The 23,776-nt window shown below is 46.2% G+C and overlaps 1 protein-coding gene across 2 annotated transcripts in view; it reads left to right on the top strand.

Annotated features, from left to right (window-relative positions):
- The window catches only part of LOC137326952 (uncharacterized), a 67,036-nt gene that overhangs the window by 31,006 nt on the left and 12,254 nt on the right, over positions 1-23,776 (top strand). Inside the window, exon 1 of one of the 2 annotated variants that reach the window (XM_067992325.1) lies at positions 2,700-2,905. The exons of the other annotated variant lie outside the window; for it this stretch is intronic. The gene's annotated coding sequence lies outside the window, so the exon portion shown is untranslated. Of the gene's footprint in view, positions 1-2,699; positions 2,906-23,776 lie in introns of those variants that run through there. 2 annotated transcript variants of the gene reach the window in all.

A 23,776-nucleotide genomic window follows, 5' to 3' on the forward strand; every position in this document is an offset into this window, starting at 1 on the left:
CATTTCATGAAGAGAAGTGTTCTTTTTCTTAGGCAGAACTTAGTCCACAATGGCTGGAAACATAACCTCATTAATAGAAAATAGCATTTCCAGGATTGTATCAGTGTCAACCTTTTCTTTAATCTTTGCCTGCAGTTTTGCTGTTAGAAGGCCATGGAGCACCATCGGCCTAGATGCAATTTATCTAAACTGTACACTCACATCAGTGGCTCTGAGCAAACTTACTATATGGCCTTTAACCTAGTTAGTTTTTTAAAAATGGGGGAAAAAATGAATGATTCATCAAAGTCATTAGTTTTCCATTGTCACAGATGACTAACTTCCAGGAATAGCAATTTAATGTAGTTTACTCATGTAAACCAGGCCAAGTGCCAAGATGGGACCTGGGCAAATATTTTTGCAAGTGCATGATCAGCCATGTATCACAACATGCTCCTGGGTCATGGATGACAGATTGCAAGAAAGGAACATCAGTTAATGTTGATCAAGAAGAACTGACAATTCAGGCCCCACTAATACAGCTTTCCATATTCAGTCTGAAACATTCAGTCTCCTTCTATGAAGAATGACTCATTGGCTCTTGATTCAGGAGAGAGACCACTCTATCATCTGGGTATTGTATACAGCTGAAGCATTAGAATTTATATTCTTGTGAGAACCTTTACGAGTATTATTATGTAAGTGAATCGCTTCAAACATTGCCCAGAGTTTGGTTGTCACCCTCCCCATAATCTCAAAACTACAAAGGCCTTGCACAAGTAGGATTTGATCTCAGTATCAAACAAGGATTCAGCTTCACTTTAACTGTGCATAATCATGCTTACCCTTGGTGCCAGACACAATGATCTACATTTCTCAAATTAATCAGCGGTTGAAAGACATTGAAGTAAGATTTTAGCTAATCATTTTAACTGTGCAGCAAGCCTGGAAAAGCTGATGAGGAAAAGGCCTGTAAAGCTTAGACTGTACATTAAGGCTACAAAGCAAATGGCCTTGGTTAGAATTTCTCAGCTTGGTTGATCTGGGGGGGGTGGGGGGGTGTGGAATCGGGGGGTACCAGCCATTCTTGGATTTTAAGTATTTTTGGCGGCAAAAGAATGTCTTTCCTTGAAAAATAATGCTGTTTATTTGGGCATGCTTCCCTCAGTTTTTTTTAAAGATGGAATGCAAGTAGGGCAGTAGATCTAGGAGCATAAAGATCCATTAAGTTATTTATTGAGCATACAAACTATCAATCCAAGAATACGCTCAATGCAGAGTCTTTACACTTCAATACAACTCCAAAAATCAATCTTTCACAATTATTTTTAAGGTAAAAAATTTCAAAGTTAGAGTGGGAGGGGGAGTATTTAAGTGAGGCCGTGAGATGGACATCAAATCTGTGAGAGTTGACATTACTGCAACCACTGGTCTCAGACAGGTATCTGTGAACTGCCATGCACCATCAGCAGATCAAAACTTATAGGGGTAGAAATTTTTATGGCCCACTTTTGGGTGCATAAGTGATAGTGCGCACGCAGCATGTGCCCGAACCAGGAGGCCTGAAGCTCGCCCGAAATTGGACCTTAGGCCTCATTGTAATAATTAGGATGAGCTGCCTAAGCTTGTCACGTCTCCCGAGGAAATCGCCTGTTAGCAGTGATCCAATTTGGGCCATCTGCTTCACCAGCTGCAGCCCTTGGGTAAGTCCTGGGTGGGGAAGAAGAACAGGAGGATGGCGATCGTGGGCCAGCAGCGGCTCTCGGGAGTCCTGTGGAGCTGGGAGGAGAACTCTGCTCAGCCCGGCTCCACAGGAATATAAGTTAAAAAGCTTACTTTTTGGTGGCGGCAGTTGGTTAAGCCGTAGCAATCCCACCAAAATGGGAATGGAGCAGGCCCAGCGCCTGCTCTGCTCAGTACTGACAAATTTGGCTGAGGGGTCCTTAAAAGGTGTTAGGCCTCTCATTAACATAAGCATGGGGCCAATGCCTGTTTAAGGCAGCTTTCCAGGATGCCTGAAAAATAATCCAAGGCCAATATGGCGTCAAATGTATTACAGGCACCTTTGGGGCACAGGGGGTAACCCGGTGAAATTGGTCATTTTTGCCCCCATTTTCCACCCAGAAAATAGGCGCAATGAGGACCAATTTCTTCCCCATACTGTCAACTGTACACTGATGCAGGTTGCATTGAAGTTAGCCGCTAAGGAGCTCTGCACATTCTCCCAGGCAGCTAATTTATAAAGTTAAGAGCAGACAAGAACGTTCATCCTTTCGTAACGCGGATGCCAATTTGCGCACAGCAAGGTCCCCTAAACAGCAATGTGATATGACCAAATAATCTGTTTTAGTGACGTTGGTAGAGGGATAAATATTGTTATGAACTCCCCTGCTCTTCTTCGAAATAGTGGCATGGGATCTTTAATGTGCACCTGAGGAGGCAGATGGGGCCTCAGTTTAACATCTCATCTGAAAGAAGGCACCTCCAACAGTGAATCACTCCCTCAGTACTGCACCGGAGAATCAGCCTAGATTATGTGCTCAAGTCTTTGGAGTGGGACTTGATCCCACATCCTCTGACTCAGAGATGAGAATGCTAACACTCAGCCAAGGCTAACACCTAAAATGGATGATAATGTGCATGAAATAAAATGGAAGTTCCGTATTAATGAGCAGGTTGATACTCCTCTCAAGATCATTGTTTTCTTTGTGATTCTCATACAGGAAAGTCCCAGCTTTAGCTGGGCTAACTGATGGATTAGATGTTCAGAAAAGGAGAGGTTTTTTCCCAGAGGGAGGAAAGAAATTAAGAGGATGAGTCAACATAGGGTGTCTTTGAGAAACTCCCAACAGTATGTTACAGACATTGTCACAAGCCTGGCTCACCTCCCCATCTTCTGAACTGGGGAACACTGCTCGAACCTGGGGTAAGAAAAAAATTCAAAATGCCGTGTAGCACTTTTAGACGTGGTGTAGGTTACTCATCCTCTTAGGATGTTTATTTTGCTTTCCTTGATTTGATGTAAAAGTAACAAAAAACGTAGTCGAGGTTGCAATGTTTGAAAAGGAATGGGCTGGTGGTACTGGGAGACAGTTGAATTAGCTTGTAACTCAGAACCTTTGATAAAACATGTTTCTCATGACACCCTGTGGCGATTGCTAGCAATGACATGTTCTGCAATGCAAAGCATCTTTTCCGACCTAAATGATCCAAATAAAAAATGGCAACACACTTGTTTGACACAACAACCTGGAAGTAGAAAGCACAAGTGTACTTGAAAGTATCAGATTCAGCCAAGTTGGCAGCTGGAGTGCATCTAATTGGCAAAAGTTTTTTTTCCTTCAATCCTGTTGAAATATATTATCTAGCTCATATATCTAGCTGAAAGTTTTGGAAGCGAAGCAGGATACATAAGAGAAAATTCACTTTTGTTAACCAGATAAATTCTAGATAAAAATTTAGCTCAACAGCTTCATGTCGACAAAAGTGTTAGGGTCCCCCGATTTGTGACCTGTTTTACTGGTGAACAGGTTGCAGAGGGATTAGAACAGACTTTGCACTAACTATTGGAGATACTTTTGCAGCTAATTTATTTCTACTTTTGTGGAAGCAGTTTATAATATGAAGAGTGGGACAATATTATGCATTTTCTGTGACTCATTGAGAATAGCCATTCTGAAAGGCCGGATCTCATTTCTGTTGTGATAGCGCTTGTCTTGTACGATCTGCTTTCTTTCACTTTTCTTGATTTAGGTCAAAAAATCACTTCCACAATAAAATAGTGCTTCGCATTTTCCAGCTATTTGATTATATAGAAATTAAGCCCCATTTTTAACTCAGGGCGGGGATCGGTCGAGCGGAGCCGAGGTGGGCAGCAAACCGTCCTGACCTCACAGCGAGAGGCCTGGGAGATTTTAATTGCAGGGCCTCATCTGCACAGGCCTCTGGTCAGTTACCCACCAAAAAATAAGACTTTTTTGGGCCTCTTCTGGCCTTGGCTTCTCTTCCTGCTAGGCCGGTGTTGTGGGAAAAATCACCACTCGGAGTCAGACTTAAAGATTCAACATGCAGTTTATTGGACAAAGCTTTGGGAGAAGACTGGACATTCCGCAATGCACGCAGCTAACTTCTCAACTTTAAAATGGTTGTCATGCTTTTTTTATACCTTCGAAATTCAGTGTGGTTTTAGGGTAAATACCACTGTCGTGTACCCATTAGTCACTTCATCGTTGCCTTTAATTCAACAGTCCAAAATCCACGCTAACAGGTGGCCTGGTAGGGAAGCCACAACTGCTCCCCATTCAGGCCACAGGTTAAAATAGCAGTTGGGCCCCGACGATGTCAATGGAGCCCGACCTGCATATTTAAAGAAGGACCCGTACTCAAAAGAGGTTAAAATCAAGGCCTATGGGAGGACAGCGGGACGTCGACGGGTAAGTCCCATGGGCCATTTTAACTCCCATCAGCCCATTTTCTACCGGGCAGGCAGGGTTGAAATCGCCCTTTAAGTTTCTTTACATAGGGCCTTATTTATTAATCAAAAAATTCAATTTAACAGGAATTGCAAATAAAATACAAGAATTAAAAGTATAAGGTTTCTAATGTAGAGCCTGTGGATATAATGCAGCTAATGTTGATGGAGAATGTGGCCCCAGTATTTACTGGGAGGTGGGGAGGCAGCAGGGGCACCTGTTTGCAGCTGAGAAACCCAGAAATGCCGGGAACGTGGAGGTCTTGCCGAATTTAATGGTAGGACCTCATTATCATTTTTATCATAGAATCATAGAATCATTGAATGGTTACGGCACATAAGGAGGCCATTCGGCCCATTGAGCCCGTGCCAGCTCTTTGTAAAAGCAATCCAGTTAGTCCCAGTCCCCCCGCTCTTTCCCCGTAGCCCTACAAATTTTTCCCTTCAAGTGTTTATCCAATTCCTTTTTGAAAGCCACGAATGAATCTGCTTCCACCACCTTTTCAGGCAGTGCATTCCACATCATAACTACGTTAAAAAGTTTTTCCTTATGCCGCCGTTAGTTTTTTGCCAATCACCTTACATCTGTGTCCTCTGATCCTCGACCCTTCCGCCAATGGGAACAGTTCCTCTTTATTTACTTTATCTAAACCCTTCTTGATTTTGAACACTGCTATCAAATCGCCTCTCAACCTTCTCTGGTCTAAGGAGAATAACCCCAGCTTCTCCAGTCTATCCATGTAACTGAAGTCCCTCATCCCTGGAGTCATTCTAGTAAATCTTATCTGCACCCTCTCTAAGGCCTTCAGATCCTTCCTAAAGTGTGGTGCCCAGATTTGGACACAATACTCCAGTTGTGGCCGAACCAGTGTTTTATAAAGGTTCATCATAACCCCCTTGCTTTTGTACTCTATGCCTTTATTTAAAAAGCCCAGGATCCCATATGCATTTTTAACTGCTTTCTCAACCTACCCTACTACCTTCAAAGATTTGTGTGCATATACCCCCAGATCTCTCTATTCCTGCACCCACTTTAGAATTGTACTATTCAGTTTATATTGCCTCTCCTTATTCTTCCTGCCAAAATGGATCACTTTGCACTTTTCTGCATTAAATTTCATCTGCCGTGCCACCAGCCTAACTATGTCCTCTTGAAATGTATTACTATCCTCCTCACTGTTTACTACATTTTCGAGTTTCGTGTCATCTGCAAACTTTGAAATTATGCCCTGTGTACCCAAGTCCAGGTCATTAATATATATTTTGAAAAAAAGCAGTGGTCCTAGTACCGATCCCTGGGGAACATCACTGTATACCTTCCTCCAGTCCGAAAAACAACCGTTCACCACTATTCTCTGTTTCCTGTCATTTAGTCAATTTTGTATCCATGCTGCCACTGCCCCTTTTATTCCATGGGCTTCGATTTTGATGACAAACCTATTATGTAGCACTTTATCAAACGCCTTTTGAGAGTCCATAAACACAACATCAACCACATTGCCCTCATCAACCCTTTCTGTTACCTTATCAAAAAACTCATTCAAGTTAATTAAGCCTTTAACAAATCCGTGCTGACTTTCCTTTATTAATCCACACTTGTCCAAGTGACTATTAATTTTGTCCTGGATTATTGTTTCTAAAAGCTTCCCCACCACGGAGGTTAAACTGACTGGCCTGTAGTTGCCAGGTTTATCCTTACACCCTTTTTTGAACAAGGATGTAACATTTACAATTCTCCAGTCCTCTGGCACCATCCCCATATCTAAGGAGGATTGGAAGATTATGGCCAACACCTCTGCAAACTCCACCCTTACTTCCCTCAGTAACCTGGAATGCATCCCAACTGGACCGGGTGTCTTATCTACTTTAAGTACAGCCAGCCTTTCTAGTACCTCCTCTTTATCAATTTTTAGCTCATCCAGTATCTCAACTACCTCCTCTTTTACTGTGACTTTGGCAGCATTTTCTTCCTTGGTAAAGACAGATGCAAAGTACTCATTTAGTACCTCAGCCATGCCCTCTGCCTCCATGCGTAGATCTCCTTTTACTATTTATATGCCTATAGAAGTCTTTTAGATTTCCTTTTAAGTTAGCTACCAGTCTATTCTCATACTCTCTCTTTGCCTTTCTTATTTCCTTTTTCACTCCTCTTCTGTACTTTTCTTATTCAGCCTGGTTCTCACTCGTATTAGCAACCTGATATCTGTCATACGCCCCCTTTTTCTGCTTCATCTTACTCTCTATCTCTTTTGTCATCCAGGGAGCTCTGGCTTTAGTTGCTCTATCTTTCCCCCTCATGGAAATGTACCTAGACTGTACCCAAACCATCTCCTCTTTAAAGGCCGCCCATTGTTTAATTACAGTTTTCCCTGCCAATCTTTGATTCCAATTTACCCGGGCCAGATCCGTTCTCAACCCACTGAAATTGGCCCTCCTCCAATTAAGTATTTTTATTCTAGATTGCTGCTTCTCCTTTTCCATAACTAATCTAAACCTTATGATATTATGATCCCTGTCCCCTAAATGCTCCCCCACTGACACTTGCTCCACTTCACCCACCTCATTCCCCAGAACTAGATCCAGCAATGCCTCCTTCCTTGTTGGGCCTGAAACATACTGATCAAGAAAGTTCTCCTGAACAAACTTCAGAAATTGCTCCCCCTCTTTGCCCTTTACAATATTACTATCCCAGTCTATATTAGGATAGTTGAAGTCCTCCATTATCACTACTCTATAGTTCCTGCACCTCTCTGTAATTTCCTTGCAAATTTGCTCCTTTATATCCTTCCCACTAGTTGGTGGCCTATAGAATACACCCAGTAGTGTAATGGTACCTCTATTGTTTCTTAACTCTAACCAGTAGGATCTGCCTTTGACCCCCTCAAGGACATCCTTTCTCTCCAGCCTTGCAATATTCTCTTTAATCAATACTGCCACCCTACCCCCTCCTTTTCTTTCTTCCCTATCTTTCCTGAACCCCTGGTATCCAGGAATATTTAGTACCCAAACCTGCCCTTTTCTAACCCAGGTCTCTATTATCGCCACTACATCATATTCCCATGTGGCTATTAGCGCCTGCAGCTCACCAATCTTATTTACCACACTTCGTGCGTTTACACACATGCACTGTAAACCTATCTTAGACCTTCTTGTATTCTCTCTTAGTCTGATCCCATCTAATACCGTACTATTTCTTATTCTCGTGCTATCTGTCTCTCCCAATCCTTTGTGCACCTTGTTTCTCCTTTCTAATGCTACATCCTGGTGCCCATTCCCCTGCCAAATTAGTTAAAACCCTCCCCCACAGCACTAGTGAACCTCCCCAGGGGGACATTGGTCCCATGTTGAGCTGCAACCCATCCATCTTGAACGGGTCCCTCCTGCCCCAGAACTGGTTTCAATGCCCCAAGAATCTGAAGCCCTCCCTCTTGCACCATATCTCTAGCCACGCATTAACCTGCTTTATCTTCCTATTTCTGTACTCACTCGTGCGTGGCACTGGGAATAATCCAGAGATTGCTACCTTTGAGGTCCTGCTTTTTAACTTCCTCCCTAGCTCCAGAAACTCTGACCACAAGACCTTTTATACTCCGTTTCCAGCTCGGCAACCAGCCAGATTTAGAGGCTGGCCAGCTTCCAGGCAGGAAAGCCAGCAGTAGAAGGCCACAGCCGGGGGTCCTAGGGGACGATCCCCAGCAATCGGAAAAGACAGGAGCATGGTGGGGGAGCTCAGACAATGGCAGCAAGGAGGGAGGGAGGGGAAGATCGGGGCATAGTGGTGGGGGTAGGCAGATCGTCGGGGGGTTCGCAGATTGTGGGGGGGGGGGGTCGGCAGATCACTGGGGAGGTCGAAAGATTAAGCGGGTCAGCAGATCCTGGCAGAAGATTTGCTTGAGGGGTCAGGGGAAGCACTCCTACTCCTCATGGTACACAAGCAGTGTTGGAAAAACATTTACCTGTTGGATTTGGCCGCTCCCGCCTCTCTTTAGCTGTCGAGTTTCCCCATCCCTGAGAAACACGGCCCGCAGCCGTTAAATTCAAATGGCTTCCAAAATCTGAGGAACAGAGCCTCATTTAAATATTATAATCATGGACCCGCCTTTCCAGAGTGGATTACTCGGACGCCCCCAAACCTGCCGCGGTTAAACCAGAAGTAGGCGAATTCACAGCGGGTTGGGGTCGGGTTTCACATATTCACCAATTTAACACCCCCCCCCCAATCCTCTCCCGCCCATTATGGGGGAAATAAATTGCCCCCTGTGAGTCAGAATGTGACTGTTGAATTTGGACTGCGAATTTATCTGGGAATAAAAACTTCACAGGAATAACAGGAATGTTGAAATAGCTAAGTGGCTTGCATTATTAGAATGATTACAATAGATCAATGTATAATCATGTCATTTTTTTAGAATTTCATTATTTTGAGTAAACATTTATTCAGGTAAATGAACTTATATGTTATGGACTGCTCTGTTAACAAAATGAGTTGAATGACTGTGTTAAGAGCCACACGCTGAAGATTCAGTGTTAGTGTGTAGGGTGCTACATAGTCAAACTGTGAAGTTAAATCAAAATCAAAGTGACCCAAACTGTGCTAGACTAGATTCATTCACCGGTGTTAGGTTTGGAAGAGCCTACCCTTTTAAAACAAACACCAGCAATAGTCTGTCTAATGTACGAAATCAAATGGGGGCAGAGGCTGATGGCAATGGTGGAATTTTTGCAGTGCTCATTGAACAAAAGCAAGATAACTACCTTAACTGTAATTTTTCAAAAAATCAAAAGTATGATCTTAGGAATCTATTTGCACCTTTTGAGGGATAAATATTAGACTCTCTTATAAAGGGAGCATTTAAAGACCATCCTGAAAGAGTAAAGACAATAAATACTAACCAGCCTGGGACATATGAGAGGCATCCTGTGCCTTAGAAGCTATTGGAATTCTTGGAAGATCTAACCAACTTTGTTGATGAGTATAAGATGGTGGAATAATAAAAAAAATTTGAGATGAATAATGGCAGGGCACTGCCGTATTAGATATTTAGGTGCCCGTTTTGAGCCTGAAAAACAGGCGCTGCGTCATCGAATTTTTAGTCTACTGTTCCTGATAAAGTTCGGAAGTGGCTTTGATGAGGTGGCATGATGGGAGCTGTGAGAAATGATGCGCACAGGGTGGCCTCTGTAGATGATGTTTGGAAGGGGGGAAAATATACATAGGACTGTTGATGCAGTGATCTCATATTGTAGTCAAGAGAAGCTCTCTTGTATCTGTATGGCACAAAGGGGGGAAAATTGGATAGGGCCTGTTTTTGGGCGGGGGTAGCACGATCCGCTATTACCCCGCGCCCAATGGTCCCTGCGCAGGCAGGACGAGATTTTCGTCAGGCCTGAGGACTCACCTGCAATCTGCGTTGGAAATCAGCGTTGAACGAGGATTCCATGCAATTCGCACTTCCCACCAGCAGGGGAAAGCTCCAATCTCTTAAAGGCAGGCTGTCTGTTAGAAATCTTTTAAAGGTAGCTGGTACCTGTTATTTGCTGAATATAACAGCCTGCTGTCTGCACGGAGTCTGAATGGAGATCAGACATCGCACACGTAAAGCACAGATGCAGGTCCGATCCCTATTTTTACATACTGATGAGTAATGTTAAAACATTGAATAAAGGTTGCGCACCACTAAATCCCACATCCTCCAATCTGCATGCCAGACCTCACCAATCTGCCGATCTGAGACTCTGTGCACCGAGGTTCTCTGCTGATGCACCAGAAGCCTTGGTGCAAGAGGTGGACAGAAGGTGGGACATCCTATATCCGCAGGGGGGGTGGGGGGTGAGGGTGGAAGGTAGTAAGAGGCCCTCCAGACATACACCCAAAAGATAGTGGGAGGCAGTAGGGGATGAAGTCAATGCCAGGCACACAGCATCATGAACATGGATGCAGAACAGGAAGAAGTTCAATGCTTTGACATGAGTGGTCAAGATGAGTGAGGTCAACTGTCAAGTGGTGTCTTCTACCAACTGCACCACTCGCCGCATCCATTGCTCCATGCACGACACCCCCCATCACCCACATACTAACAAACTCTTTCCATCAGTACTCAACCCTCTCACCCTTACACATTACCACCGTTGCAAGCCGCCCACCCACAACTCACAGGCCACACACACTGGCAGCTATTCTGCCATGATAGGCACATCACCCGGACACAAGTCCCGCTTTCTTGCAGGAGAAGCTGGCACATATCAGGGGGCAGCAAGTGGAGGTGGCATTTTGCCCCTCCAGTCTGTTCCACCATTTGATTAGATCAGGGTGGACCTGTGACCTAACTCCATATATCCGCCTTAGCCCCATAACCCTTAATACCCTTGGTTCACAGAAATCTATCAATCTCAGATTTAGAATTCTCATTTGAGCGAGTATTAACTGCCGTGTGCGGAAAAGCGTTCCAAACTTCTCCCACCCTTTGCACGTAGAAGCATTTCCTAACTTCACTCCTTCACGTCCTGGCTCTAAATGTTAGGCCACGTCCCTGCATCCTAGTATTCAAGTATTGGAGACCTCCAAAAACAGTTACAAATGTCTCGGCACCCAGAAGCAATAATCCAGCCACAAGCCTGTAAATCCTGCATGGTCCCTCTAAATAGCGCTGGTGGGGGGTCCTCCAGGCACTCTAAGACACGTTCAGATGGTCGGGGTTAAGACTGTGAATTGAGTTGAGCATTAAGTCCCAAAATGGTGTCTATCACTTTAAATTAGTGTTGCACACTGATTGAAGCCATTTTCTCCCTACTTTACATGATTCCAGCGTTCGTTATCTACGCCTGCGCTAACTCCTATACCAAGATGGCGTCTGGCACACGTCATGCTGGAAACGTGCATGCGCATCCAAGACGCCATCTTGGATGTCAAAGAGGCCGTGTAGCGCCGAAACAACGGGCGCTACAGGGCCCAATTTAGCGCCCAAAGTGTCTTGCAGCCAGAAAAAAGGTTTTCATCCACATTGCCTTAAGGCGATTGTGCAGCTTCTCAGGCAAATGCTCCTCTGCCTGTGTCCTCAGGCATGGGGATACAGGTGGGTGTGTCTGGTGCAGTCTTCCAAGCCAGACCACCGTCTGTTTTTCCTCTTCTTCCTCCATGAAGCTAAGTTGGAGGAAAATCCCCAATGGGAAATCCATTTTGTGTTCTGTCTGGAGCAGGAGAGTGTGGAAGGCAGTCATACAGCAAATGGCAGATGGTAAAGTAGTTGACAGGAGCAAACAAAACACAAAATAAAATGTCCAAAATTGGTGGAAAACAAGAGGGGGATCTTCCATTCCCAAATAAGAGTGGGCATGTTCAAAGTGTTCACTAAGAGAAGGGCTCCCTGGTGCAGTTGGGAATCTCACTCCGAGCCCACCAAAAATGATTAAATTAGTCTATCTCTGGAAAATTTGCCAGGGACAGTAGTAGCCAAATCAGATGGATGCAAAGATAATTTCCCACCATGATTTCACCAAAGCTTAAAATTCAGGATAAAAATTCTGAAAAGCTTTAATATACTTATATTTGGCTCTTTAAATTGACTTCTTTTCCCTCAGAGCCTAGTAACCCTGGGAACCTAAGGTTCGAAATTTGCTCTGCCACAGCACATTCAGCAAGGCGGGACTTCCGGTTGCCACTCTACAGTGGCATTGACTGTGTCCCAAAATCCGCCTGGGCATTAAGCATCGCCTTGGTGGAGCGCAGGAAAGGACTTCCAGCAGAAAGCAGACTCCCAGCACACTCCTAACAAAACCCAATGGGTTTTCCTTCCATTTCAATGGAAGAAAAATCCAGTGGCTTCTGTTACCGGCATGCAAACCTCCCTGTCAGATTTTCCTTTCTGTGCTCTGCTCAGGCGATACTTAACACTCAAGCTGTAAAGATAAAAATCTACTCCACTGGATTGGCACCTTCCTGTTCCATCAAGTGGGATGAAAGTTGTGGCTGAAGATTAGAATTTTTCAAAGAAAATGCCTGCATGTCTTTGAAACCACTTTACTAACAGCAATCGTTGCAGACTGATTGATTGCCATGAGGATACTGGCATTAGGTCACCACTTATGCTTTTGAACAGCAAGTATGCCTGCAGCGAACTTCTCCCTGACTGAAGGAATAGTGGAACTGACAGGATTTCTGCTGGGGGACATTGTTCCATCAATCCTGCCTCTTTCAATGATGTCAGGGTGGAAGGGGGCCAGTTCTCGGAATTTCTGACTGTGCGGAGAGAAAGATTGCACGGTATGGTCACTAGTAACTTGCCCCTGGGTTTAGTGCTGGACCCGTTCCTATTTATTATGTTTATTAACGATCTCGAACAGGGCATAGATAGCACAGTTATTGAATTTGCGGATGATACCACATTCTGCGTTAAAGTCAGGACCTTAGAAGATGTAAATAGCCCTGCTTTTTTTTTTCGTTCATGGGATGTGGGCGTCGCTGGCGAGGCCGGCATTTATTGCCCATCCCTAATTGCCCTTGAGAAGGTGGTGGTGAGCCGCCTTCTTGAACCGCTGCAGTCCGTGTGGTGACGGTTCTCCCACTGTGCTGCTAGGAAGGGAATGCCAGGATTTTGACCCAGCGACGATGAAGGAACGGCGATATATTTCCAAGTCAGGATGGTGTGTGACTTGGAGGGGAACGTGCAGGTGGTGTTGTTCCCATGTGCCTGCTGCTCTTGTCCTTCTAGGTGGTAGAGGTCGTGGGTTTGGGAGGTGCTGTCGAAGAAGCCTTGGCGAGTTGCTGCAGTGCATCCTGTGGATGGTGCACACTGCAGCCACTGTGCGCCGATGGTGAAGGGAGTGAATGTTTAGGGTGGTGGATGGGGTGCTAATCAAGCGGGCTGCTTTATCTTCGATGGTGTCGAGCTTCTTGAGTGTTGTTGGAGCTGCACTCATCCAAGCAAGTGCTGAAGCCACCGAACCTGCCAAGGTTCACAGGGTCAGAGGGGGAGGAGGAACAGGCCTTGGGCAGATTCGAGGCGCATCTGTGGAGCCCCCCACCCTGCACTAAAAAGGCCGGAAACACCGGTTGAAGCTTGCTGGGCTGGGAGTGGGGCAGTGCCGGTTCCCCCTGAAAGCTGGTGAGGCTGCCTCCCCCTTGTCAGGGAGCCGCTTCTAAATATTTAAAACTAAAATTGTGCTCCCCTGATCTTCAGAGGGTGAGGACTCCATCCTTCCCTGGATCCCTGGATGGTCCCAGTTGCGGGGAGGTACACGTGGTAAGACCAGGTCCAATTGAGGGCCGGGATGTAGGAACTCCTGAATTAGGGAGTTTCCACCCCATTACACCGATAGCCTAGTAGAGACAGATGGAAGCTACATCCCCACAAGTTCATACAGGAATCCCCAACGTGAAGTGGGTACCTGGCACGTCCAGGTTCCATCCGAGTTTGCGATGTTTTGGCTGACTTCAACAGGAGTTATGGTGGGAATCCACTGGAGCACAGACTTTTAGCCCTGAGTCTTCAAATAAATTAGTCATCAACGGTCATCAATCAGTAATGCCCAGTAGATGGAGCTTTAGTTTCTGTTATGGTAATCATAACAATATTTGGGGGTTTAGTTTGCTCTGGGTGTTAATTTTCATGAATAAAATAGATAAACGTAACGTTTACATATGATCGGTATAAAGCTGTGATATTTGTTCATTATCCAGCTACTCTGAGTCATTTTACAGTCTAAAATTGGTGGAGATTAGTCGAAAAATTGCTTGTTATGGGTTTATTAAAGAGAGTCAAGGCCTGGTTAAAGGCTAATTGTGTTGAAATTGCGCAGCCTAGTGATTAGTTAACACAAAGAATGATTTAAATTGTATCAGATCTTGTCCATGTTCCATCTTTATTTTTGTTCATTTTCCCCCTTGAACGAATAGATGAAATGAATGCACAATTCTTTGAGTACAATGAGTAGCTCCAGGCATTTAACAGTTATTGTGAATAGACTCACTTATTTATCATTTGTATGAGAATTGACATATAAATCCTGTATAAAAATTCTACATTAAGGCAATTCTAATCACTGTATCCTATTGTTAATCTGAGTATGCTGCATTGAAAAATCATTCAGGATTTGGAGGAGGTTGGTGTAATTGACAGTGTCAAAGGCTGCAGAGAGGTTGAGGAGGACGCGAAGGATAATGGGGGTGATTTTACAATGGTGACAGGTTGGCAGTGGGGTGCACGTGGCAAACCCGCATGAACAAAACTTTACCGTTTCTAACGCGATCGCAATGTTGATTGCTGATGATTAACGTCCTCTCCGGGTTTCGCACCCGGCAGCCAGCCTGATTGACAGGACGGCTGCCGTCAGGAGCTGCAACATGGGAGGGGGGTGGGGGGCAAGAAAGAGAGAGAGCAAGATGTCATCCAGCGTTGGAACGGAAGACCGGGCGGGGAGAAGGGACGATCCGGGGGAGGGAATGGAAGATCGGGGGTGGGGAGAGGGGAAGATCGGGAGGAGAGGGGATGATCGGGGGGGAGAGGGGAAAAACGGGGGAAGATCGGGAGGACATTGGGGGGGGGTGAAGAGGGGGAGATTGGGAGGACATCGGGGTGGGTGAGGAGGGGGACATCGGAGAGGGAGACATTGGACCTCGGAGCAGGGTGCAAAGGTAGGTTCATTTTGTGTTTTCACTTCCGTCTATGGTTTTTTATTGAATTTATTTAGTTTCTTGTTCCCTGATCCGGCCCTTCATGCCTGGTTTCACCAGGCGTGAATCAGAAGCGGTGGGCAAGCTGACCAGGCAAGTTAAAAATCGTTCTAATCCCTTAATCCGTCACAGGTAAAGTGCCTTAAGAACCTCAATGAGGTACATTTGGCTCTTTAACTGTCATCCCACCGGCTTTAATTGCCAGCAGGACTTCAGTTTTCGGGCACATATAGGTGGGTCCCTGGGAAACTCAGAAGTCAGCCGGTTAGAGCCGGCTTCCAAACCCAAACGGGATTTCCACGATTTTCGGAGCCCCCCCGCCCCCAATGCACCTGCAATTGCCTCCTAAAATTGAGCCCAATGTATCAATACCAGAGTTACGGAGAATGTTGTTCTTAACTTTGGTTAGAGCTGTTTTGCTGGGGTTGGGGGGGTGGGGGGAACAATTGTTATTGTAATGTGCTGTTTCTGAACTGTTTTGCTCTGACTGGGTAGAATCAACAGGCCATTAAGGAATTCCATTACATCCCCTCTGGACCCATGGAGAACTTTGAGCCATCTCCACTCAGACGACCAATGAATCAGGTGTTGTACCACCTCAAAAAACAACTACAAGGCCATCAGAAGACATTCTGGTCTTCTGAATTTAATGTTTTACCACGTTAAAAGTGCTGTATAAATGCAAGTTGTTGTTCCTGCCGGGTGGGCAACGGACGGTGACGGGTCAGGCACCTGTTTTACACCCCGCCTGATTTATATATACTAATTAGAGTCCTATAATGTCGTTAGGACTCAGTAAAACCTGGCGGAGAAGAAGAGGAGTGCTCCTCCGGGCCTCACAAGGAGAGTCTGGGCCTCTGCTGACCCAGGTTCCCCACCTTCCCTCCTGTGAAACGGCCTTGTTCCCCGTGTCGGCGGGCAGCCTCAAGGCCCTATGATTTTGACCTGCCTGAAACCAGCCAGCTGCCGCTTTCCACCCGAGTTTGGCTGGGCAGCTCGTCGGCTGGATCTAAGTGAGACCTGGGAGTTAAAATAGACTGGGCCTCAAACTGATGACATCGGGTGGGTTTGACTCTCATCCGCCCCTCACCAGCCTCCCCTCCCCCCGCCCCCCCCCCCCAGCCCAAACCCACTCACAATAACAATCCCGCCCATTAGTTTTGTAATCATTGCCAGCCATTTACACTCATCCGGTTGGCAACTGATCTTGCATTGACAGATGAGACCAAAACTGGTCAATTGTCTGCCTGTGTTAAGATGCAGCTGTATCCAAATCCAAAGATGGAAATCTGGCCAAAATTTCTGATATTTTTCTAAAATAATTAAACCAGTTTGAACACTTTGGAATCTAATGTATTTGAATATCAGTGAATCACTCATCCATTAGTGTGTCAAAAATAGAGGTTTTGCCCCATAACAGATGTATATATATATGCAATTTTATGTTGTGTCAGCTTAATATGATGTCTTTAGTATTTCTTTGGAGCACTGCAATGGCTGCTCCACAGTTGCCTTTGATCCACAGTTATTCAAATTATAGATTCTTCAGAGGAGCAAAAAGTATTTTATATGATGTTTCCATTTGACTACAGAGACCAGCTTGTGCTTCCTGATTGTGTCAGATGTCACTAGAATCCCATTAAGCTGCTGAAAGCCTCAGTTCATACCTTGTCCATGTAGGTGTTAAAAATGGATAATGTTTTGACTGCCTGACTATTGAGAAGAAATCTTTCGATCAACAAAGCAAAAGTTGCTTTATGATCCACAGACTTTATCTTCAATTGCCTATTTGTGTTTGCTGCCAGAATATGTAAAGAGCATTGTGAGGAATCATCCCATTTAAAATGGGCGCAACGTATACAAATTCCTATTCCCACGACTTTGTGGGACTGATTTTCCAACTGGGGCGGACTGTAAAGGAAAATCAGGCAGAAAGCCATTCCGCTGGCTCCCAGCCACCGAGCATCGTTTCTGGGGATTTCTGGGGCTTTCATGGGAAGGGCAATAGGCAAGGCTATAGGCCCCGACAACATCCTGGCTGTAGTGCTGAAGACTTGTGCTCCAGAACTAACCGCGCACGCCTCTAGCCAAACTGTTTCAGTACGGCTACAACACTTGCATCTACCCGACAATGTAGAAAATTGCCCAGGTATGTCCTATCCACAAAAAGCAGGACAAATCCAATCCGACCAATTACCGCCCCATCAGTCTAGTCTCAATCATCAGCAAAGTGATGGACAGCATCGTCAACAGCGCTATCAAGCGGCACTTACTCGCCAACAACCCGCTCACCGATGCTCAGTTTGGGTTCCGCCAGGACCACTCGGCTCCAGACCTCATTATGGCCTTGGTCCAAACATGGACAAAAGAGCTGAATTCCAGAGGTGAGGTGAGAGTGACTGCCTTTGACATCAAGGCAGCATTTGACCCACTGTGGCACCAAGGAATCCTAGTAAAATTGAAGTCAATGTAAATCAGATGGAAAACTCTCCAGTGACTGGAGTCATACCTAGCACAAAGGAAGATGGAAGTGGTTGTTGGAGGCCAATCATCTCAGCCCCAGGACATTGCTGCAGGAGTTCCTCAGGGCAGTGTCCTAGGCCCAACCATCAACAGCTGCTTCATCAATGATCTTCCCTCCATCATAAGGTCAGAAATGGGGATGTTTGCTGATGATTGCACAGTGTTCCGTTCCATTTGCAACCCCTCAGATAATGAAGCAGACCGTGCCCACATGCAGCAAGACCTGGACAACATCCAGGCTTGGGCTGATAAGTGGCAAGTAACATTTGCGCCAGACAAGTGCCAGGCAATGACCATCTCCAACAAGAGAGAGTCTAACCACCTCCCCTTGACATTCAACAGCATTAACATCACCAAATCCCCTACCGTCAACATCCTGAGGGTCACCATTGACCAGAAACTGAACTGGACCAGCCATATAAATACTGTGGCTACAAGAGTAAGGCCTACATAAGGTTAAATCTCACGGGATCCAAGGTGAGGTAGCCAATTGGATACAAAATTGGATTGATGACAGAAGACAGAGGGTGGTTGTAGAGGGTTGTTTTTCAAACTGGAGGCCTGTGACCAGCGGTGTGCCTCAGGGATCGGTGCTGGGTCTGCTGTTATTTGTTATTTATATTAATGATTTGGATGAGAATTTAGGAGGCATGGTTAGTAAGTTTGCAGATGACACCAAGATTGTGGACAGTGAAGAAGGTTATCTAGGATTGCAACGGGATCTTGATAAATTGGGCCAGCGGGCCGATGAATGGCAGATGGAGTTTAATTTAGATAAATGTGAGGTGATGCATTTTGGTAGATCGAATCGGGCCAGGACCTACTCCGTTAATGGTAGGGCGTTGGGGAGAGTTATAGAACAAAGAGATCTAGGAGTACAGGTTCATAGCTCCTTGAAAGTGGAGTCACAGGTGGATAGGGTGGTGAAGAAGGCATTCAGCATGCTTGGTTTCATTGGTCAGAACATTGAATACAGGAGTTGGGATGTCTTGTTGAAGTTGTACAAGACATTAGTAAGGCCACACTTGGAATACTGTGTACAGTTCTGGTCACCCTATTATAGAAAGGATATTATTAAACTAGAAAGAGTGCAGAAAAGATTTACTAGGATGCTACCGGGACTTGATGGTTTGACTTATAGGGAGAGGTTAGACAGACTGAGACTTTTTTCCCTGGAGAGTAGGAGGTTTCGGGGTGATCTTATAGAAGTCTATAAAATAATGAGGGGCACAGATAAGGTAGATAGTCAAAATCTTTTCCCAAAGGTAGGGGAGTCTATAACGAGGGGGCATAGATTTAAGGTGAGAGGGGAGAGATACAAAAGGGTCCAGAGGGGCAATTTTTTCACTCAAAGGGTGGTGAGTGTCTGGAACGAGCTGCCAGAGGCAGTAGTAGAGGCGGGTACAATTTTGTCTTTTAAAAAGCATTTGGACAGTTACATGGGTAAGATGGGTATGGAGGGATATGGGCCAAGTGCAGGCAATTGGGACTAGCTTAGTGGTATAAACTGGGCGACATGGACATGTTGGGCCGAAGGGCCTGTTTCCATGTTGTAAACTTCTATGATTCTATGATTCTAAGAGCAGGTCAGAGGCTGGCTATTCTGTGGTGAGTGACTCACCTCCTGACTCTCCAAAGCCTTTCCACCATCTACAAGGCACAAGTCAGGAGTGTGATGGAATACTCTCCACTTGCCTGGATGAGTGCAGCTCCAACAACTTTCAAAAAGCTCGACACCATCCAGGATAAAGCAGCCCGCTTGAGTGGCACCCCATCCACCACCCTAAACATTCACTCCCTTCACCACCGGCGCACTGTGGCTGTAGTGTGTACCATCCACAGGATGCACTGCAGCAACTCGCTAAGGCTTCTTCGACAGCACCTCCCAAACCCATGACCTCTACCACCTAGAAGGACAAGAGCAGCAGGCACATGGGAACAACACCACCTGCACGTTCCCCTCCAAGTCACACACCATCCCGATTTGGAAATATATCGCCGTTCCTTCATCGTCGCTGGGTCAAAATCCTGGAACTCCCTTCCTAACAGCACTGTGGGAGAACCTTCACCACACGGACTGCAGCGGTTCAAGAAGGCGGCTCACCACCACCTTCTCAAGAGCAATTAGGGATGGGCAATAAATGCTGGCTTCGCCAGTAACGCCCACATCCCATGAACAAATAAAAAAAATGTGGAGCTTGACTTGTGCCTGAAGTAAGTGCGGGCTAGTCAGATTTATTCTCATGAGGCAGTAGGGAGGTGTTCCCAGCAACTTTGCTGAGGCTGAGCAGTGTAGGTATCCTGGATTGTAAACAATTTTACAACACCAAGTTATAGTCCAGCAATTTTATTTTAAATTCACAAGCTTTCGGAGACTTCCTCCTTCCTCAGGTAAATGTTCAGGAGCTCCTTGAAGCCTACGCATTTATACATATAGAACAATACATGGTGTTTACAGAATGCCCCTGCAACTGCCCGTTGCCAAGGCAATCACCGTGTTCAGACAGAGAGGTGTCACCTGCAGAACCCCCGAATACACATTCAACAAAAAAACAAACAGGAAAAAAAACAGAGAGAGGCAGAAACATCCGGAAGGCAGAGAAAGCCAGCAAATGACCCATTATATTAAAAACAGATAACATTTGTTCGCTGGTGGGGTAACGTGTAGCGTGACATGAACCCAAGATCCCGATTGAGGCCGTCCTCATGGGTGCGGAACTTGGCTATCAATTTCTGCTCGACGATTTTGGGTTGTCGTGTGTCTCGAAGGCCGCCTTGGAGTACGCTTACCCGAAGGTCGGTGGATGAATGTCCATGACTGCTGAAGTGTTCCCCGACTGGGAGGGAACCCTCCTGTTTGGCGATTGTTGCGCGGTGTCCGTTCATCCGTTGTCGCAACGTCTGCATGGTCTCGCCAATGTACCATGCTCTGGGGCATCCTTTCCTGCAACGTATGAGGTAGACAACGTTGGCCGAGTCACAGGAGTATGAACCATGCACCTGGTGGGTGGTGTCCTCTCGTGTGATGGTGGTATCTGTGTCGATGATCTGGCATGTCTTGCAGAGGTTACCGTGGCAGGGTTGTGTGGTGTCGTGGACGCTGTTCTCTTGAAAGCTAGGTAATTTGCTGCGAACGATGGTCTGTTTGAGGTTGGGTGGCTGTTTAAAGGCGAGTAGTGGAGGTGTGGGGATGGCCATAGCGAGGTGTTTGTCCTCATTGATGACATGTTGAAGGCTGCGGAGAACATGGCGTAGTTTCTCCGCTCCGGGGAAGTACTGGACGACAAAGGGTACTCTGTTGGTTGCGTCCCGTGTTAGTCTCCTGAGGAGGTCTATGCGATTTTTTGCTGTGGCCCGTCGGAACTGTCGATCGATGAGTCGAGCGTCATATCCCGTTCTTACTAGGGCGTCTTTCAGCGTCTGTAGGTGTCCATCGCATTCCTCCTCGTCTGAGCAGACCCTGTGTATTCGCAGGGCCTGTCCATAGGGGATGGCCTCTTTGACGTGGTTAGGGTGGAAGCTGGAAAAGTGGAGCATCGTGAGGTTGTCCGTGGGCTTGCGGTAGAGTGAGGTGCTGAGGTGCCCGTCTTTGATGGAGATTCGTGTGTCCAAGAAAGAAACTGATTCTGAGGAGTAGTCCATGGTGAGCTTGATGGTGGGATGGAACTTGTTGATGTTATCGACCGGAGGGTCGCTGCCCTCAGCTGGACATGTATGCTCAAGCTGTCAGGAAATGCGTCAATGCCAGATTCATCAGCCGCACTCAGAAGACAGTCCAGAATGTCACCCGAGCACAACGCAACGCCATCATCGCTCTCAAGACCAACCGCAACATCGTCATCAAACCAGCGGCCAACGTTGTCTACCTCATACGTTGCAGGAAAGGATGCCCCAGAGCATGGTACATTGGCGAGACCATGCAGACGCTGCGACAACGGATGAACGGACACCGCGCAACAATCGCCAAACAGGAGGGTTCCCTCCCAGTCGGGGAACACTTCAGCAGTCATGGACATTCATCCACCGACCTTCGGGTAAGCGTACTCCAAGGCGGCCTTCGAGACACACGACAACGCAAAATCGTCGAGCAGAAATTGATAGACAAGTTCCGCACCCATGAGGACGGCCTCAACCGGGATCTTGGGTTCATGTCACGCTACACGTTACCCCACCAGCGAACAAATGTTATCTGTTTTTAATATAATGGGTCATTTGCTGGCTTTCTCTGCCTTCCGGATGTTTCTGCCTCTCTCTGTTTTTTTTCCTGTTTGTTTTTTTGTTGAATGTGTATTCGGGGGTTCTGCAGGTGACACCTCTCTGTCTGAACACGGTGATTGCCTTGGCAACGGGCAGTTGCAGGGGCATTCTGTAAACACCATGTATTGTTCTATATGTATAAATGCGTAGGCTTCAAGGAGCTCCTGAACATTTACCTGAGGAAGGAGGAAGTCTCCGAAAGCTTGTGAATTTAAAATAAAATTGCTGGACTATAACTTGGTGTTGTAAAATTGTTTACAATTGTCAACCCCAGTCCATCACCGGCATCTCCACATCGTATCCTGGATTGCCTGAGAATAAATGAATCATGGCTACTCCCCAGGTGGCATCCAGTGACAGGCGTAATGAGGCGAGCAGCATCACTCACTCTCTGGACATTCAAGGAATGAAATCCCTTCCTGTTCAAGAATTGATGAGCCTTTCACAGAGGTCCTTTTAGTCGCACCCTACATTTGTTGGAATCCAGCCTCTCTGAAGAAGTGCATGTCTCTATCTCTATCTCTTTCTCTGTTTTGCTGTGTCCATGTGGAACTGAATAAACTCAGAGACATGCCTGAACAAAGCATCCGCGACATGTCTAATGCAGCGTGCACTGCTGGCTGACTGCTGTGACTAATGATATCAGAGGCCGCCTGGAAGCATCCGGATGCATAAAAGTTAAGTACTGTTGTCACCTTTACAGCCACAGGCAAGGCAGTGCACCTGGTGAAAAGAGGCTGCAAGTCAGGTTTCAGCAGCTGGCACATCTCTGTCACCGTGTCAGGGAGAGAAAATTCAACCTTCACAGACACCACCTTTGGGAAATATCCAGATTCAACCACCATGGTCTCTAGGCCCTGTGGCGTGGATACCTGCAGGTGGGGCGTTGTCTGCGAGTATGATGCTGCACTGTCCTGGCTTCCATCCTCCTCCTCGATGAACGGGAACAATAGAATCCATAGAGGGAAATCTATTATTTCACTTTGCCGAGGTCCTTTTAAACTCTCAGCAAGTTTTCCAAAGTACAGCACCATTAAATACTCAGACACTGCAGCTTCAAAGTAGTGGAAGTGACTCCCAGCCAAAACAGTGTCACATAATTACACTGCTCTGTGACCTTTCACCTGCCTGTGGTGCATCGCACAAGCTCAGCACCGCCCCCTTTATAGTGACAGTGATTTCCAGAGGCAGTAAGTTGGCAGAAACACATGGAAATCTTAGGGACACTTGACCATGCTCCCTGATTTATTTGCATGTGATGGGGCATGCTTCTGTTGGGCAGATCAGGGTCACAGTGAGAAGGAGATTCGGTGGAAGGTCTCTCCCCATTTTACTTGCCAGAACACCACTACACCATCTGAAAATGGGCAGTTTGTCAAGTAGAAAATCCAGGCTTTGGTTCTTGAAATGGGAAGAGTTCCACTCCCCAGCATTAACCTGCCTTAGCTTAATAATAACAACAACAACTTGCATTTATTTTTTAAATTTGTTCATGGGATGTGGGCGTCGCTGGTAAGGCCAGCATTTATTGCCCATCCCTAATTGCCCTTGAGAAGGTGGTGGTGAGCCGCCTTCTTCAACCGCTGTAGTCCGTGTGGTGAAGGTTCTCCCACAGTGCTGTTAGGAAGGGAGTTCCAGGATTTTGACCCAGCAACGATGAAGGAACGGCAATATATTTCCAAGTCGGGATGGTGTGTGGCTTGGAGGGGAATGTGCAGGTGGTGTTGTTCCCCTGTGCCTGCTGCCCTTGTCCTTCTAGGTGGTAGAGGTCGTGGGTTTGGGAGGTGCTGTCGAAGAAGCCTTGGCGAGTTGCTGCAGTGTATCCTGTGGATGGTGCACACTGCAGCCACTGTGCGCCGGTGGTAAAGGGAGTGAAT

The sequence above is a fragment of the Heptranchias perlo genome, chromosome 11, assembly GCF_035084215.1.
Source record: "Heptranchias perlo isolate sHepPer1 chromosome 11, sHepPer1.hap1, whole genome shotgun sequence".
Classification (NCBI taxonomy): Eukaryota; Metazoa; Chordata; class Chondrichthyes; order Hexanchiformes; family Hexanchidae; genus Heptranchias; species Heptranchias perlo.